A 17,392-nucleotide genomic window follows, 5' to 3' on the forward strand; every position below is an offset into this window, starting at 1 on the left:
ATTTTATTGTTCCGGGTACATAAAAGCAAGCTGCTTTTTAATTCGATATGTCTTCGTTTTTTGTTGCTCCATAAGGTAGTGATCACATTTCCAAGTTTTAATCAGAACCAAGGGAAGCTTAGCAACGTTAATCCTTATCATGTTCTAACTCTAAAGCTGGTGGATAATCCTTCAAAAACTCCACTAACGGTAAATTTTATAGACGACTCAATAAAAAGGATCCTTATGATTGAACTCGACATTCAGAAGTGACAATTCCTGAATTTAACCTACATGTGTGATGATGTGATGTGACATGATGATGGGAAATATCGAGAGTATAGACGAGATAGAAATTTTTATAGGGCAATTATAAACATGGATTTATTTTATGATACCAGGAAAAACTAGAAAAATAAGTAGTATCTCATTATTCAACAAAATAATAATAATCTTGGCAATGGTTCTTGAGATTAAACTGGCAAAACTCGCCTTCATCATTGTCAAGAAAGTAGCAACAATTTTGACAATGGCGAATGAGTTTGTTCCTGAGATTAAATCATATAATTCACAAAACTCACCTTAAAAATTACATTTGCCAAATTAATAAAAAAATCATTTCGCAATTAATAACAACTTCAGCGTACGATTATAGCGTCTAAACAGTGCCGAAATTTAACCGTACATATTGCCGAAAAAGTAACGAAATAACAACAGAACCATAATGAAATCTCTTAATATTACAACTTTACAGTCAGGTGCATAAAAACAAGCACCTTAGAATTTTACTAAAACATAATAGAAGTATTATATTACTTTTTCATTCTGTATCCAATTTTAATGGTTATTCCAGTGGGTACTAAAAATCAAGAAACTAGTGACTAAACGAGTTTCATTTAGTAACTAGTTATACAACAAAAGCTGATATCTCCATTTCATAACTCAGAAGAACAAATATAAGCTTTTTTTTAATACAACACTCGTATTTATCTCTTTGCCCTGCACACTGCTGGGACTCCCTTTACGCTTTTAGCACATTGCTAAAATCGCTTGCAAAGCAAAGTTTGAGGTGAAAAAACAATGACTGTGAAAAAGCTCATTAATAACTGGGAAGACTTTCAAATATGTTTATGTGTTTTATGACGCACAAGACCCATTTCTTGGCAGGCCACTGTGTGTAGTATCCTCTATTTGGTTTGGACAATGACCTCTTGACCAATTGGACACATCTCTAATTCACTTACAGAACGTTCGAATCATTCAAGGTTTATTTCAAGTTGTACAATAGTCTCTTTCTGCATAGTAGCAATATATGGACACTTGAGCGATATTCATCGCTCTGCTAGTAACTGGGACATATCGCTTGCATTAGTCACAATTTTTTGAGTGCTTTCGTAGCGATTTGCTCTGCTGAACGCGCCTGAGAATCAAGGTCATAAATTTTATTTCTCTTTTCCTCCCAATGCTTCCTTGCTCACCAAGCCAATTTAAATAAAGGATTATAGCTCGGGGACGGGTTAAAATTTCCACCGGTAGTGCGCGCCTAGGGAGACATCTACGACAGTTTATCTAGATCTAAAGCGAATTCGTTGACATGCCCCGGTACAGAAAGCAGCGATTAAGGTAAACTAATATCTCGTAGCGGTAGCACGCAAAAGGGGTTTATAATCCCCAAAACGGCTCATTAGCTAAGCACAACAAATGCCTCGTCGAACTAGGGCAAAAAGGTTTAATTGCCCCTGTCGGGGGGGTTGATTAATTAAACCTGAGTTCAATTAAGACGCGCGATCTTATTCCCACGCGTCAAACCGGTGCCTGAAACCTTAAAAGAAAAGCTGATGCGGAATCAATTAAAAAGTTCCTTCTTGTTCTAGCAAAGAAAAAACACGAACGTCCGAGACAATTTCGAATTAAGGTCTTTAAGCCGACATGAATATTTGGCCTTTGAATCCAGCCTATTTGTAACGGTCAGCTATGCCAGCGTATTTACTGGGCCCACCTGAAAATAATAGTTTCAAACTTATTTTGATCATAGCACACACTTAAAATAGATCAGGCATTTAATCATTTTGATTGAGGCTGATCCGGTATATGGCTTACATGGACGGCGGGCAGTTGTTGGCACGCCCACCTGATTCAGTTCTGGTCAGTCAAGTTTTCGTTAAAAAAAAAAAAAAAACTACGTTAACCCGTTAATACTGGTAGGAAAAAAACGTTTTTATTAGCATTTTTCACTGGTCTCGCCAGGACAATTCGCAAATATCTCTAGCCTTCTATTACCCTTGAGTTAACAAATGATAGAGATGCCTTCACATATACATACACTACTTTCTCAAGTTCGTCTTTGCTACAACATGTCACAAATTTGGCAGCTCTCACGAAACAAAAGAACGGAGTGACGTTGTCAATAGAAAAACATGAAATGTTTGTCTGCAACGTTGAATGTTGAACGAGTGTTAATTTAGTTTTGCGAATTGTGGTCTAGTTTAACATTCTATAGAAGTAGAGCGAGTGTTACTGGCAGTGATCGTTGAAAACCTCATCATTCAAATTTCTATCCATCGCCTCGTTTCCGTTAATAATCAAACTATTTATTAACGGTCATGAAAACACTCGCTCTTGAAATTTGACAGCTTAGATGAAATAAAAGGAAGCTATAGTACTGCCAATAAAATTAAATTCAATCATTAGTTCTACCAAAATTTACGAGGAGTGAGCTAGTCCTTCGTGTTTTTCTCTTCGTTTTCTGCGTGCGTGTAATTGTTCTGAATGCGAATAAACGTTAGCGGCTCCCTGCTGCAATGCTCAAACTACTTTTGTTGTCAAAGGAACGTGATAACGCCGTATTTCAAATATGACAGCTGCAGCGAAAGGAAAAAACTCCGCAGTACATCTTGAAAATTCGTGTTTTTCACTAAGGACGCCTCTGACGAAACAAAAGAAAGGAGCTGCGTTGCCAATAACCTGCCCATACAAATCGCATATTGTCCAATGCGGCGTTGCAAGATAAATCAAGCTCGCGGAATCTATTTTCTTTTGAACTTGACTCATCTGACATGGGTACGGAATTAGTCGACCTTCGATTATTTCTGCAGGTATCGATCGGTGTGCCGCGCCCCATTTCCAATCTTGTGCGGTATTTTTAAATTGTCATTCGCCGTGTGACGGTATACACACAGAACTAAATTAGAAAATAAATTGCGTCCGTAGATTAAAAGTGCGCTCACATCAACAGTAATAGTTTAACGCGCCCGGAAATTGCTCCATTGAATAGTCCAAACGATTCCTGGATGTTACGCAATCAGATTTCATTTAGAGGGGCGCCCGTTATAGCTATCTTTAAGCGCACGAGTATACCAAACATACTAAACAAATGTCAAGGCTGTTACCCAGTCCAAAATGGCTCGCATAGCCCGTGTAACCGTACTTTCGGCAATTCTTGGAACGTTGGCAACATCGGAAGTGCCGGAGGATTGACAGCTGACGTGTCACCACAAACAAACAAATGAATGCAGCGGCGCTCTTGACAGTAGCATTTGTACTATATATTATGAGAAAACAGAGAAATCTCTTTAGATCGGTCTTGACAAATCTTTGCGAATGGTGAAGATCATAGAGACAAATGATAGCTGCTGTGACCCCATTTTTATCAACGATGTTGGATACATACGCGTAAAGACTGGAGAGGTTTGTCTAAAGCTATGTCCTCACGAGCTCAAACATTTACAGTGTACTTGACAGCGCAACAGAAATCAATGAGTTTCATTGGCTGAAATTCGCCACGTTGGAAATTTGAAGGTAACGCTATTAATTACCAGGTTAGACGTAGAAAACCAAAATAAAGTTAACTTTCGCGTACTTTACGCGGCTTCCGCTGTCGGCTTGACATTGATGTATTTGTTAACATGTCTGTCTATTCAAATTTGAAAATTGAGTTAGTCTGGTTTTTGCTTCTTGCTGTTATTTAATCCTTAGTATCTAATATCTACATATAATTTTAGTTTCTGGTCATAGAAAATAACAATAGACCATATTTCATTACCAAGTTTTTTTCCATTCGGACGATGTGTCTAAAGCTACGTAACATACGCCCACAATATACTACGCTATATTTACGCTGGTGAGCGCATGACGTTGACAACGTAGCAGATAGCGTCGTATTGACAGCTGATGTATTAACCGCGGCGAAACAAGTGAGTGTGGATGTGTTGTCGTCAAAGATGTGACACGGTGATCGTGACAAATGACAAGCCTGTGTTACCATTTTTTAAATAAATTTGAATGTATACACTAAAAAGCTATCGAGAGGTTTGTTTGGGGACGGAAAACCCCTTAAGCCTATCCTGTCCTTATTAAATTACAGTACTGCTGTGAACAGCTCAAGCTGGTAATTCGCCGACCCTATAGAACTCTATTAAACTCAATTCCGCGTTTAAGCATCGATTTAGGGCCTTAACTAACTATTGTTAGTCGCTATCCTCGCATCGGTTACAAGATAAACAGATTGGATAAGTGAGTTATTGCGCCGCCGACAATATTCGGGCGAAAGATGAAATATTGCTGCCTGTGTCTTGCACACGCGCCGCATATAACAAATCGAGACAAATTACCCGTCAAATCCTCCGTATAAGCAACGGAAAGTAAACAAAAAACAAAAAGTGTCGGGGAGAAGTGAATCAAAGCGTAATGTTCACCTGTTGTGCGAAAGTTGAATCGGGTTTTAATCAGGCAGGAGAGATGAATAGCAGCCCCATCAGTGAAAATAAGATTTATATGAATTGAATTTTACCCTTCCTGATGAAGCCCTTTCAAATGGGGTAAAGACTAAGAAATTGAAACACTGGCACCGTCATGCGTTCAACGTCAGATGTAATCTGTTATCGCCATTTGGATTATGTAGTCTTCCATTAAACTAACGATTTTCTGATAGAATCGACAACATCGCAATTATTGCTATTGACGCGCCGACCCTCTCAAACCATGGGCGGGATTGTCAGAGCTCAAAATAATGCCAAGAAATGTGTTTTTTTTTAAATCTTTTTAAAAAAATGTCATGAAACACACTTTGCTACTTGAATTAAATTACAGTTTCAAGTCCTAGCCACATTTGAGCACGATAACAATCCAGGACTTTTGCCCTTTTTTGCTCTCCTTCTGCTCGTTAGAATATCTAAATTGCTCTTAAAGCATGTCTGCCTTTCGGAAATCGCTACAATTGTCGCCCTTAACTTTTCAACGGATGCCTGCGGGATACGTCTTAAGGGATTTGGCCTTTCGGGCCGTCTATCTAAACGGATCAGCCTAAGAGTTTCGTATTATTCTTTAAGGTGTATGGTCTGTTTGCGAGATTAGAAACCTGAACTTTTCTTATTTAGGGCGGATTTAGTGCGTGTTCGTCGGTTTATAAAAAGGATCCTTGAGTAATAAATTGCGCTTAAGAATGAATTTATAACGTTGCAGGTCATAAATTGGACCTTAACTTGACAATCGAGCCGACGTATTTAGCGCGAAAACTCAACTGGAAACGTTTCCACATTTTCCCCCTCGTTAATGAAGACACCCGAAATATAACTGCGTTCCTGATTTTTCACATAAAGAAAGATTACTGCATGAACAAAATCTGACGATCAGTTTTTTCAAATTATTTAAAATAAAGATGGAACAGAGCTTGAAAAACGGAAAACTTCCGAGACCTAAATGTGAATGATAGAAAAGAGGAATATCTCAATTGGCATAATATACTACAAAAAGTTTTCAATTCAATTAGCTTAGTTCGACAGGATAATGACCCTTAAAAATAATGAATACGAAGGGGCTTCTCCCTGTTGACTTAAATAATCAAAATACAGGAAAGTAAAAACTTTGAGTAAAATTTAAGCCTCGTTACTGTGTTAACAATATTAACACAGTAATGATGACAATTTCAATTTTAGCTGCTATGCGCGCCCTTCATAAATTCCATTCTTAAAAGTACCTTATTACTCTAATTAGCAAATTAATAATAACAGAGTTAATAAAGAATCACATCACACATTGAGTGTTCTACAGTTTTCATTAGAAAGATTCACATTCATCCTCTTGTCTTTAATTACCTCTTTGATACTGATTGACACGGAGTCGCGTTTTATATCTTTTTAAAATTTATCTTTATCCCTTTGAAATTAACAGAAACAAGTCAAATAAACTGCGAATATCAAAGATGTCAATCAGTAAATACAGATTAATGCCCCGTTTGCCAATCATGCTAGACACGGTGGCACATCACAATCCAGACTAGAGGTGGAGAAAACGTTTCTACTTTGATCAATTAAATGAGGTAAAAGTATAGGAAATTTAAAATTTACGTGAAGTGCAAGACGCCCTGTTAATAAATACATTTCCATGAACAGCGAAGTTTACATTGATCTTAATTACTGGGAACAATGAGAATCTTTAGAGGGAAAAACTCAGGATATATGAATGAACTAGATGACTCCACTTATCGGATGTGAACGTGTTTATGCTAACTTGAATCAATGGAAATGCCTGAATAGCTCTATGGAAAGAGAAAGTGTGTTAATCTATAATTTTCATTAAAATGTGTAGTTCCAGCATGTAATTCATGAGCCCTGATCGTGACTATATTTACTCAATAAACGGGGTAATCAAAAACTTTACGAAGAGAAATTTCACATTATCCTTGGAGTATGCATATAAATTTGGGTGTAACGATGACTTTCAAATTTATTAAATCTAATAGTTCTGTAAAAAACAGTCGGCAATAAATAACTTTATTGCCTCGTATCTATCAAATTTGCAGCAATTAAAAAACTTTAATGTCAAGGCAGTAAATCTGCAATTTTACAGCGAAGTTTGATTTTACAACTTGCTTTGGATAAATTGTATAAAAAAACAAGTTTTCTGGACTTGAACCACCCTACACCTGCTATTAATTATTTTTTAACTGCAAATATCGAGGAAACCACAAAACTTCTACATGGGAACATTCTAGCTGAGGTCAAATTAGAATTTAACGTAGAATTCAAGAATAACATAGAGCATGCTAAAATAAAATTTGCCGTTTTCAGATATGAACTGGACGTGCTGCTATCTTTAACTCATCTGATTACTTTTGAGTTTTCTCAATCGGGGAACGCAGCACAGACGTTTCAAAACTGGAATACGAAAAACATTCGTTAATCGACCGGGACCATTAATAAGAGGCAGATGACGACTAATGGCGCGAAAATAAATGTTTTGGTCGTCGCGTGTGTACACGTTTCTGGAGTGAGTTCAGCGTAGTTTACTGACACACATTCGGGACAGGCCGGGCAAAAGGAGTCATCCGGTATAAACACGTCTCTTTTTCGAAATCCATCTGAAATAACGGGCCATTAATCGCCGCCCGATTTTGTAACTTGTTTTCAGCTCCGAAATAACGAAAATTCGCCCCGAATGAATGAGATGACGGAGATATATTTCTTACGGCGCATAACAGCTCAGTACTCTTAGATGCGCGTGCCACAAGGATAAAAAGCAATCACTCAAAGAAATTACCCACATTCGGGTGGATAAATTACCTCTCGTCGAGATATAATGCGTCGTTACCAGTTGCGCTACAATTATCCGCGAGAAAAATTACCTTGTAGATTTATAAATCGCAACATTTAGCCCAAACGTCTGAAGATGCAATATAAAGACCCAAAGCCATTATTATTGAACACTTAAAAAAATTAACTTAAAAACGCGATAACGTGCATGGGGAACGTCAAAGAAAAGCCAAAACAGAAACCACAAACCAAAATAATGAACAGGGGCGACGTCGTCTTGGCGTCTGGCAGGTGTCACCAATCAGCGGACTTGTCAACTGTCAGAATTCAAAAGTGAAAATTGAATTGTTTCATTTTTACTTTTTTGAGTGGTGCGAAACTTAAACAAATACGAAAAAAGCGACTCGCAAACCATAACCTCAATTTTCCAATAAGGATATTTAACTTTTTGTTGAGCACAATTTTGAAATATTAAGTACAATTTTATTTTTTTACAAACCGACTTCGTTGGTGTTATTTTATGTTCGTATTGAAAGAAATCATCCTTAAGATCTATAGATATACTATAGATGAATGAAAATTAGTAACAAGACTTGGACAGTTAAGTCAGGTGTGACTCAATAATCAGCGAATACTGCTACCATTGATTTTTTTAAAGGTTATTGATAAGTAGAATCTATTTAATGAGAGGTAATCTCTGAATGTAACCTACGAAAAATTACTCAATTTTTCTAATAATTTTGATCGTTGATTGCAAAAACTTATTTTGTTGCTGACGATACTTTCGTATAATGTTTGAAAACGCGTCAATAAAAATAAAATAAAGTGTGAAGCCATGGGAGACCAGATGCCTCTCAAATTATTATTAGCGTAAACATTCACAAAAATTTGGCAATAATTGTTCGACTTATTGAAAAACTGTTTTCGAAAATGGGATCCAACTCATGAGTAATAGACCATGAATTCTGCTATTTACCATTAACGACCAATTATTAAAGTGCCATCAACTTTTAATATAGAGCTAGTTTGCATAGATACCAAAAATCTGACCAATAGCCTGACTCTATTCCAACGTTTCTATAAAAATTTGCTGGTAGTTAAAGTTGACGTCACATTAATTATTTGACTCTAATAGACATCAAAATGTGTCATTTAAAATAGCTTTGTCACCTGCCAAGTACAGACAGTTAATAGAAGCGATTTATGACTGAATTTCCCAGCAATTTTCTGTGCCTTAAAAACAACTTTAAAGTCAGGCACGCCCTTGAATAAGTTGTGAAAGATTATTATTCGAAAAACGCCTTTGGAATTTATAAGGTCCTGTTAATAACATTACGTGGCCTCGGCTGATGGCCATTCTCCATTTTCCAAGGGGACGCCGCATGCCGTTCCGTCCGCTCAAAATTCTGTCCACGACGGAAAACTCATTTTTCGGGGCTGTTGGAATTTTGCTTTATGTTTTATAGTTTTTCTCTTTTTATCACGATGTTAAATTAAAAACGCACAAAACAAGCAGAGAACCGAAGCAAATTCTGAAGCGTAAAAAAATGCTGTTTTAAAAATTGAAAAATTTCTACCGTGATACATTCGCAATAACCGAAATTCTGCAAAAAATTTAATATTTTCTCCTGATTCTGTAAATTGATCATCTGGATTTTTTTAAACAATATTCTGCATTTTTTTAATTGAATAATGAATCTTCTTTTTATTCTTAACACCTAGACATAAAACACTTTTATTAACTTATAGGTGGGATTTTGAAATACATATGGATTTATGCTGTTATAGGCCTGTTTTATTCCTAACAATTCATAAGTTCACTATTAGGCATTGTCTGTTGATCGAAATTCCTAAGTTTTTGGTCGGCATAGGTAAAAATGACTAAAACGAACCATTATACTGGCCACTAAGATTTCCAAATATGACTCCCTCCCTTAGATCTCTTTCTTTAGGCGATTATTCCACATTGTTAACATATTTTTAACATAACATAGTTTTTTAAGCCACTTATTTCAACATGCGTTAATCTCATTTTGACATATTTTCGACATTAGCATTAAGTTAATTACCGTTCAAAGATTCCGTTATATACTAACTGATACCGCAGTTACCTCAATTACTTCCCTATTAACTTTATCAATGATTTTTACATTTTTAACTGTGAAACACAGAAATGTCAGAAAATGAAATGTTTTTAAAAGGATAATTTATTGGCGGGTTCTAGTAAGAAAATTAATGGAGCTGAGTTTGTTTTGAAACAAACTTTTAAATTTAATGGTATCTTGTTGCTTCATTAGATGTCTAACAAGCTCATGTAACTCCGTAAAATATGTGCTAATGCTAATTACGTTTACGTGTTTTGATAACGTGACATTTCCTTCAGTGGCTTAAAGGCTCTCTAATAAAGAACAATTACGAAGGTGAATTACTGAGCCATTTTTTCCACTTGAGACATTTGAAAGAATCACTCCAGATGTTGATTAATGACTCATAATGCAACTGCAAAAAAGATGTTACTATTACCTTTGTTTAAAGGCAAATAAAGTGACATCTATTGCAATCTATGTTGCTGTATATGGTTTTCGCTAAAAATTGATCATTAATTGCCAATGAGTAAAATATATCTTTAATTTTAAAGATCAGTCGTTCATTGTTTGTACATTTATTTTTTTATTTCAGCGCCATTATTGCACAATTTTAATAACTTTTACCTGCACAAATCAAAATCTTAAAACTTTGGGTACTTCTTACTGCTGAAATCGCAAGAAAACGATAATAATTATAACCAGCAAGAGTACTAATTCATATAAGCATTAAAATATAACCTAAAATCAATAAAATGATTAGGTATTAGATGTCCACGAATTCAGAATTAAAAATCCAATTTAAAAAATCTTGGACCGTATTTATGAAAATCAAGTTAATGATAATTGCAGAAAAACGAAATGTGGGATTTTAACTCTAATAATGTTATTGAGGGCAACAAGTGGCAATGCTAGTGTCAATTACTTTGAAATAACTGTTTAAGGAAAACAAGGAGAAAATAAAAACCTTATTATTTTCGAGATATCACCCAGTTTACTTTTATGTTGGACATCCTGTATAACAGGGCACATAATAAGACATCAAGATCAAATTAATAACCTCATTGCTGAGATGACTCAATCTCCTCCTCGCAATTCTGTAACTGAATGGAATTTTGAGAAAGAAAACAGAACTTAATTCAGATATTTCTCCGATTGTAAAACCGAAACTAAATTATAGCGGTTCGATCCAAGAATTTTATTGTCGATACCATGAAATTATCGATTTGCGAAACACTGATCCGTCGAGTCATTGAACTCATAAACTAAAAATTGGGAAACTTCAAATTCGAAGAACATTCTGAAATTAACAGTAAACGTTTGTGTTCAGATATAGTCATTGACAATTCGGTTTCCGTTATTTCGAAATAATATAGAGTGCACACTAGGAAGCTTGGAGGGAAAGAAAAAAACTTTGCTTCAAATAGTGTTTTGGTTGCCACTATTAAAGGGAGGTTCATTCACAAGTATTTTAATTTTGGAACATATGCTATGCAATACGTCATATTAAATGTTTTTTTGCAATCTCTAAATAAATCTTTAAAAAGTTTAAAATCGACGGTGACATTAGGATCTTTAATTTTTGCATCGAGATTTCTAATTGATTATTAGAGTATCTATACCCATTTTTGGCAAAAAGATAGGTTTTAGTATATTAATAAAAAAAAAAATGAAATTAACCTTAAACTTTAACAGCCTTTATTATATTAGAATAAGACTTTTACAAACATTTTGTTACTTAAATTCTTTATAATTAATTGAGATAATTTTACCCACAAAGTTTGTATCATGATAATATTAACACCTTATATAAGCAATAACAATTTTTCACCATTTTTCTTTATTACCAAACGTTATTTTACTCCAATCCATCCGGCATTTAACTCAACCTTTAACCTACGCAATTCACCATCAAATCCTCGTCCCACAGACTATCATGGTGGATCCTCATGAATGTAAATTCACCAATTCACCAATGCGTATTTGACAATTGTGGCGTTTTTGAAACCAATAATGAATTGACTCTTTTGAGTTAAAATGACAGTTGCACTGACATCACGCTAATGACAACCCATTAACAATCTCTTTTATATGACAGGTGACAGTTGGCATCCTGACATAGTACTGTAGAAAATGCTTAGTACTATTTCAATATGTTTCCAATATTTTGAAGTCCTCCCAGATGACATTTCTATGAAAAACATTTGAAAGAACATTTTATAGCCCTGTGAAAAACTCGCGGAAACATGTTTTTCAAAGTTGCTAAATTTAATGTAGAAGATTCCTCTAATTCAAATAACTGTTGCAAGATAAACAACAGTTTTATTATCTAAATTACCAGCCTATTTTTACGGATTCGATTAACTACCTTGAGAAAACAAATGTTTCTCGAACAAAACAGCAATAATTAGGTAACGATGATCGTTTCGTACCGTCGTAAAAGCGGATTCACATAAATTCCTCCAACGATGTTTTGAACTGCCGCGGCCTTTATGTGCGTTAAGATTTACCATAAACACGACCGAGACTACCAGACTTGATGCTCTATGACGTAACAGCGCTCGAAATGACGTCACGCCTGGCGACCAACGAACTAACCTATGGTCGAGCGTCCGCGAAAACAACAATTAAGAAAAACTGTGTCAAATTAAAAATAAAATCAATTAGAGGTATGTTTATTCGTCATTTAGAGCGGTCGCCTTCCAACTATACCGAGTGAGGTACACAGCGAAGTGTTGAAATTTGAATGACTCTATTTTCGACGGGTCCCGATCTATTTTTATAATAAAATATACAACAAAACGGTGTTTCTAGTGTCCGAATGCTGCCCGGCATCAACCAAATTACATTCTAAATAAATATGTCGGTCGGGAATAATTAGTAAAGGCCCCCAGACGTCCCGCATACGGCCATCTGTAACTGTGACACTTATTAATTAGGCCCTGTGTTTGGTGTCTCATTATAGCTTATCCTACATATCACGGGACATGTGGAAAAAGGATCCTTTTTTGATCTACTTAAACACTGCGTGTCTATGAGAAAGTTTACATTATTGCTCGCCAAGGACGCCATGGACTTCTTTCCTATAAACATTTATTTGATTTTCGATGATGAGTAAGAACGAATTTCTTACTGGAAAATTGTTATTTTTGCTGAAAATAGATACCCCATTTGAGTGATTTTTCCCATTGCAGTAAAATTTAGGACCAGAATTCGCTGATTTTGTTATTTGCAATATAAAAAAAGACTCTTTGGCAACCATGACATAAAGGGTAAAACCAGACAACATCCGACAAAATTTAGAATTACATAAATTTAATCAGGTGTCTTACAGCCTTGTGACCAATCAGAGTACTCGTCATATCATCGAATCGTCGAATGACCGACGCATGGGAAATAAGCTTTCAGTTACTGACCGATGCATGCATCATCCGACGAGACGATGGACTGACAATACTAGAATTGCGTGCACAAAATGCTAAATAAACAAAACTGAAATATGGTTATTCAAAAACAAATATTAAATTAGAAATCGAGAAAAATACATCGGGCACAAGTTACTGAAAAGTAATCAGTGTTGTTCACACTGAAGCAAGTGCCTCGCTCTTATGCATTCTAATGGGCATTATGCTTATTTGACATTACTGTGAGCGTGGTTTGACCCCTAGTTTGAAACGTGTTTAAGAATCTTAACGTGAGAGACGACATTACACACATTCTAAAAGGGTTACCCTAGCTTATCTGGCTTATCATTAAAGTGAAAATATTCGTCAGTAGACGCCGCACTTTGCCAAAATCTAAAGGTTTATTTAAAAATTTCTGAAAGCGGCAAAGTTTACACCTCAGTGACACAATGATGAATCGTACCATATACATAAAACGTTGTTTATTCCAGTGACTCACTCGGATCCATCGGCCAAAAAGCGCCGCTTTTCGATTCGTATTTTTGGAACTTTTACTACTGGGCTCTGTCACTGAAATTGTCCGAAATCTATGTGCGGTTACGTCACACATATGTATCTGGTATGCAGTCTCCTTAGACCCATATAAAATGTATAACGCACTCATGGAAAAATTTTCCTACGCGAGCCAGAGATTTTTTCCGTGACACGAATTCGTTATAATATATCCAGAAGAAGTGCCAACGCTAGTTTATATTCCGCTTTTTGCTTTGATGCATGCACGTGTTTGCAAGATCCCTTATTTGAAAAAAATCCCGAGGGAAATACTTGTGAGCACAAGGAGATTTATGTCGCGCATCCGCCATAATGTCGAGAATTTCGATCATCCCTAAACTGTCGCTTTAACATATGAACCCTTTTGCAGCTTATAAATGTTGAAGTCGACATTTTATGCCTTAAACAGAGTTTAAAAGGGTCGTTATACGCGCACATATCCCATATTTCCTCCACGTCTGAATGCTTGCCTTCAAGGCTTGTAACGTCGAAATGTCGACATGCCTTGAGGCCTGTGTTCCTGTTTATGCTTTAATACAACAGCTTATAAGCTCATGTGTATCACTATAATGAAATTGTTCTCTCTCTTTATTTTTGAATAAATAACACCAAATTACTTGTTTCTGTTCATGATTAAATTGCAACAAAACATGGCAACTTCGCAAGTTTTAATGTTGCCGGGTTGTTTAGGTTACTTATTGGATAATAACTATAAGCTACTTCGGTAATCATGATCGGATGTTAGATATGTCCTTTCTGATTAATTTTTCACAAATCCAAAACCACACAAGGGAAATACATGATGAATGGCAATTATATCTAGGAAAATTCGAGGGCCTGCCGAAGTAGGGATTCACGCTCAATATTTCCTTAAGTGCTATGAGTAGAAATTTCTATAGCACTGTCTAATATTGTTAGTTATAAGCATTCATATCCAGGGAACACGGAATGTCACGTAAGCAAGGGAAAATTTTCGAAGTCGCCTTTCTCCTCCGGGAGGATTCTCTCCTTTATAAAGAGGACGAGCCATTTGCGGAGAGACAGGGGGACTACATGTAGTGAAAAGAGGTAGATTGAGAAACGAAAGGGACCTTTAAGAGCCTATTTGCAAGCCTTCTATTCCCCAGTACTGTTATTATTAGTATAAGAATAGTGTAGCAATACTTAACACTAGACTCACAGGATATTTGAACCCTCGTAATTTTATTTTTAAGGGATGATAAACCTCAAAAGAAGCTAATTACACATGCAGGATTTCCACAATAATCAAACTAAAAAATTTAAGTTTATAACTTCATTCCTATGGTCACAACAGCTTATACCGACGAGGTAAATCTTTCGTTGCCGAAGAAAGTCACTGATGTCGTATAAGGCTTTTATATCATATAAGGTTGTTGCATGATTTTTGTCGTATTTTTGAAAGATATTGAAATTGCCCTAACTTTGCAAAGAAATTTAAGTAAGTGTCATCATATTTTCCATTGTTATCAATAACTTGTTTGCACTTAATAGGCAGCTTATCTATCCCAGCTTCAAAAATTTTTTTTTTCGAAGAAGAAAATTATCGTATGGAAAACGACAGAAATTATGCAACAACTTTATACTATCTAAGTAAATCTTTTTACCCCGTGCATTACAGCACTTGACACTGTTAAGTTGTTGCTAAGAGACATTCATAATTGCAGCCGTTCCCACTTACTTAAATTACACATTTTTGTCTTACTATGAGCATACTGGGCACTCATGTTAACCCAAAAACAATTTAAAATATTGCAATATTAAATTTTTTAAATGTAAATAGCCATGTTGATAAAAATAATTTTTGTGTACCCGTTATACAGGGTGACCGAAAATGACATGTAGGTAATTTGGGAGGCGATTCCTTACAACAAGAAACAGACAAGGGAACAGGCCCCACGTAAATGTGACTTGCAGATTGACAGAACATTATAATGTTGCAATTACACACCATGAAAACTTCCCAAAAGTACACGAAAATAAGTGGCTCAAAATAAAAACACGAAGGACAAAATGAATCATCAATATCTGTCAAAGGTGAGGTGATGAAATAACGTCCTTTAGTTTTGATGTAACAACACAGCAGCGTTCTGTGGAATAGGTCCAAAAGCGTCTAAAATATGTTTTTCATCTCGTCCTAATCCACTTTAGCGTGGACACGCCAGAAAAGTATTATTAATACCTATAGAGACTGAGTTATTGTACATCTGTCACGCTGTATCACCCAATTTTTCATTAACCTTGAGCCGGCCGCAACTTATGGCTTGTTTGCGCCGCTTCGTTCGCAGCTACTTAACCGAAGGTTAAATAAAGCACGAATATCAGAACAATTTTTATCTGCCCCAACTGCCCCGTATCTCGTTCGCTCACGAAACAGAAACGATAAATTTCCGGTGTTTTGGCCGAATGTTCCAAAAACGCGAATTTATGACTTCTACTTTTATTTTTTTTTATCAAATTGATATAATCTATTACACCTTACCATCAAGGTTAAGATCACAGTCATGACATAATTTTAGCTATCTCCAAGTCGACTCCCCCTTCTGGTGCAGTTTTTGCACACGGCAAAATCGAATCAAAATAAGGCCCTAACCAGATGACCCCGTACGTACCAGTACGCACACCTCAACAGGCCTGCAAGTCTATTTTCGTATATAAGGTCTTTTGCCTATTGCCTATTTTAAACCCGAGATCTGAGTAAATAACCTACTTTCTCCCGACCAAATGGAACTTGTTTCGGGAAGTTTGTTTGACGAGCCACTCCATAAAGTCCAATTCCGGCAACGGCTGCTGTTTAATTTGAAAACAACACGTGTCTTCACCTTCACGTCAACAAAAACTGAAATATTGCAAAACAGCAGACAAGTCAATAATCTAACCAGTGGATTGCGCCTACAAACCCTCCTGGCAAGAACGAGAGTGAAAATGTAGTTCTGCTGCCACCATTTTCAGTTGCTGGCAAAAACGCTTCTAACCGAATTTTTTTATGTCACTCACGTGCGGCAATTGCGCCTATTACTCACGAGAATCGATGCATTTCGAGGTTTATTTATAAAACTTAAAAATCCGAAACATATGCGGACAGGAATGGGCGCATAAAAAAGGTTGTAAATTTACTATTTATTGGGGCTAGGCTCGTTTTACTACTCAAAATATTAACCAGCGTACTTATTTTTACACTCGTAGTACTTATTCTTAAATGTACGGGCCAACACATAGTGATGAAAGTTTTTAAACATAAAAAAACAGGGTATTCCAGAAAAACATGGGCAACGAATGCCACAAATTCTTTAGGTGAAAATAGGCCACTTTAACTGAATATGCGAAAATGTCTCGTTTTCACAGCAGAGAGAACTTTAAAGTTGATAAAAAAAACATGTTTTCTCTCATGCAGCTTTGAAGCGCCTTGTAGCATTTTGATTGAACTAGGTACACTAGTTTACATTAAGTAGTATTAAAAATTGTTTAAACTCGATTAAATTCAATTGTTATTTTTTGATGAGTTGCAATTGAATTCTGTTTTGTTTTTTAGCCATAGCTAATATAGTATCACATAAAATGCGTTTATCAAAGAAAACTCACTTGACTAAAGGCCCAAATAGACCCTTGATAAGTCGTCTGTCTTTACGTCTTGTCTCACGAAGCTACTGGAAGCAGCGAAAGTAGTATGTTTATCAACTTTAGCGCGCTATGGGATAAGAATCAGCTAAAATAAGCGACTAAATTGTGAATACACCTGGCTTTTTTTGGTTTTATCGGCGTTGATCTGACTGATCAGGTTGTCGTGGCTGGTTGAACGTTTTATGATAAATATACTATTCTGTAA

The 17,392-nt window shown here is 36.0% G+C and overlaps 2 protein-coding genes across 5 annotated transcripts in view; one reads left to right on the forward strand and one right to left on the reverse strand.

The window, feature by feature from the left end:
- The window catches only part of LOC136412049 (protein-L-histidine N-pros-methyltransferase), a 210,724-nt gene that overhangs the window by 130,259 nt on the left and 63,073 nt on the right, over nt 1-17,392 (forward strand). The window lies entirely within an intron of this gene.
- The window catches only part of Mrtf (Myocardin-related transcription factor), a 44,272-nt gene that overhangs the window by 14,616 nt on the left and 12,264 nt on the right, over nt 1-17,392 (reverse strand). Inside the window, exon 1 of one of the 3 annotated variants that reach the window (XM_066398390.1) lies at nt 9,863-9,881. The exons of the other annotated variants lie outside the window; for them this stretch is intronic. The gene's annotated coding sequence lies outside the window, so the exon portion shown is untranslated. Of the gene's footprint in view, nt 1-9,862; nt 9,882-17,392 lie in introns of those variants that run through there. 3 annotated transcript variants of the gene reach the window in all.

This window comes from Euwallacea similis, chromosome 1 (genome assembly GCF_039881205.1).
Source record: "Euwallacea similis isolate ESF13 chromosome 1, ESF131.1, whole genome shotgun sequence".
Lineage (NCBI taxonomy): Eukaryota > Metazoa > Arthropoda > Insecta > Coleoptera > Curculionidae > Euwallacea > Euwallacea similis.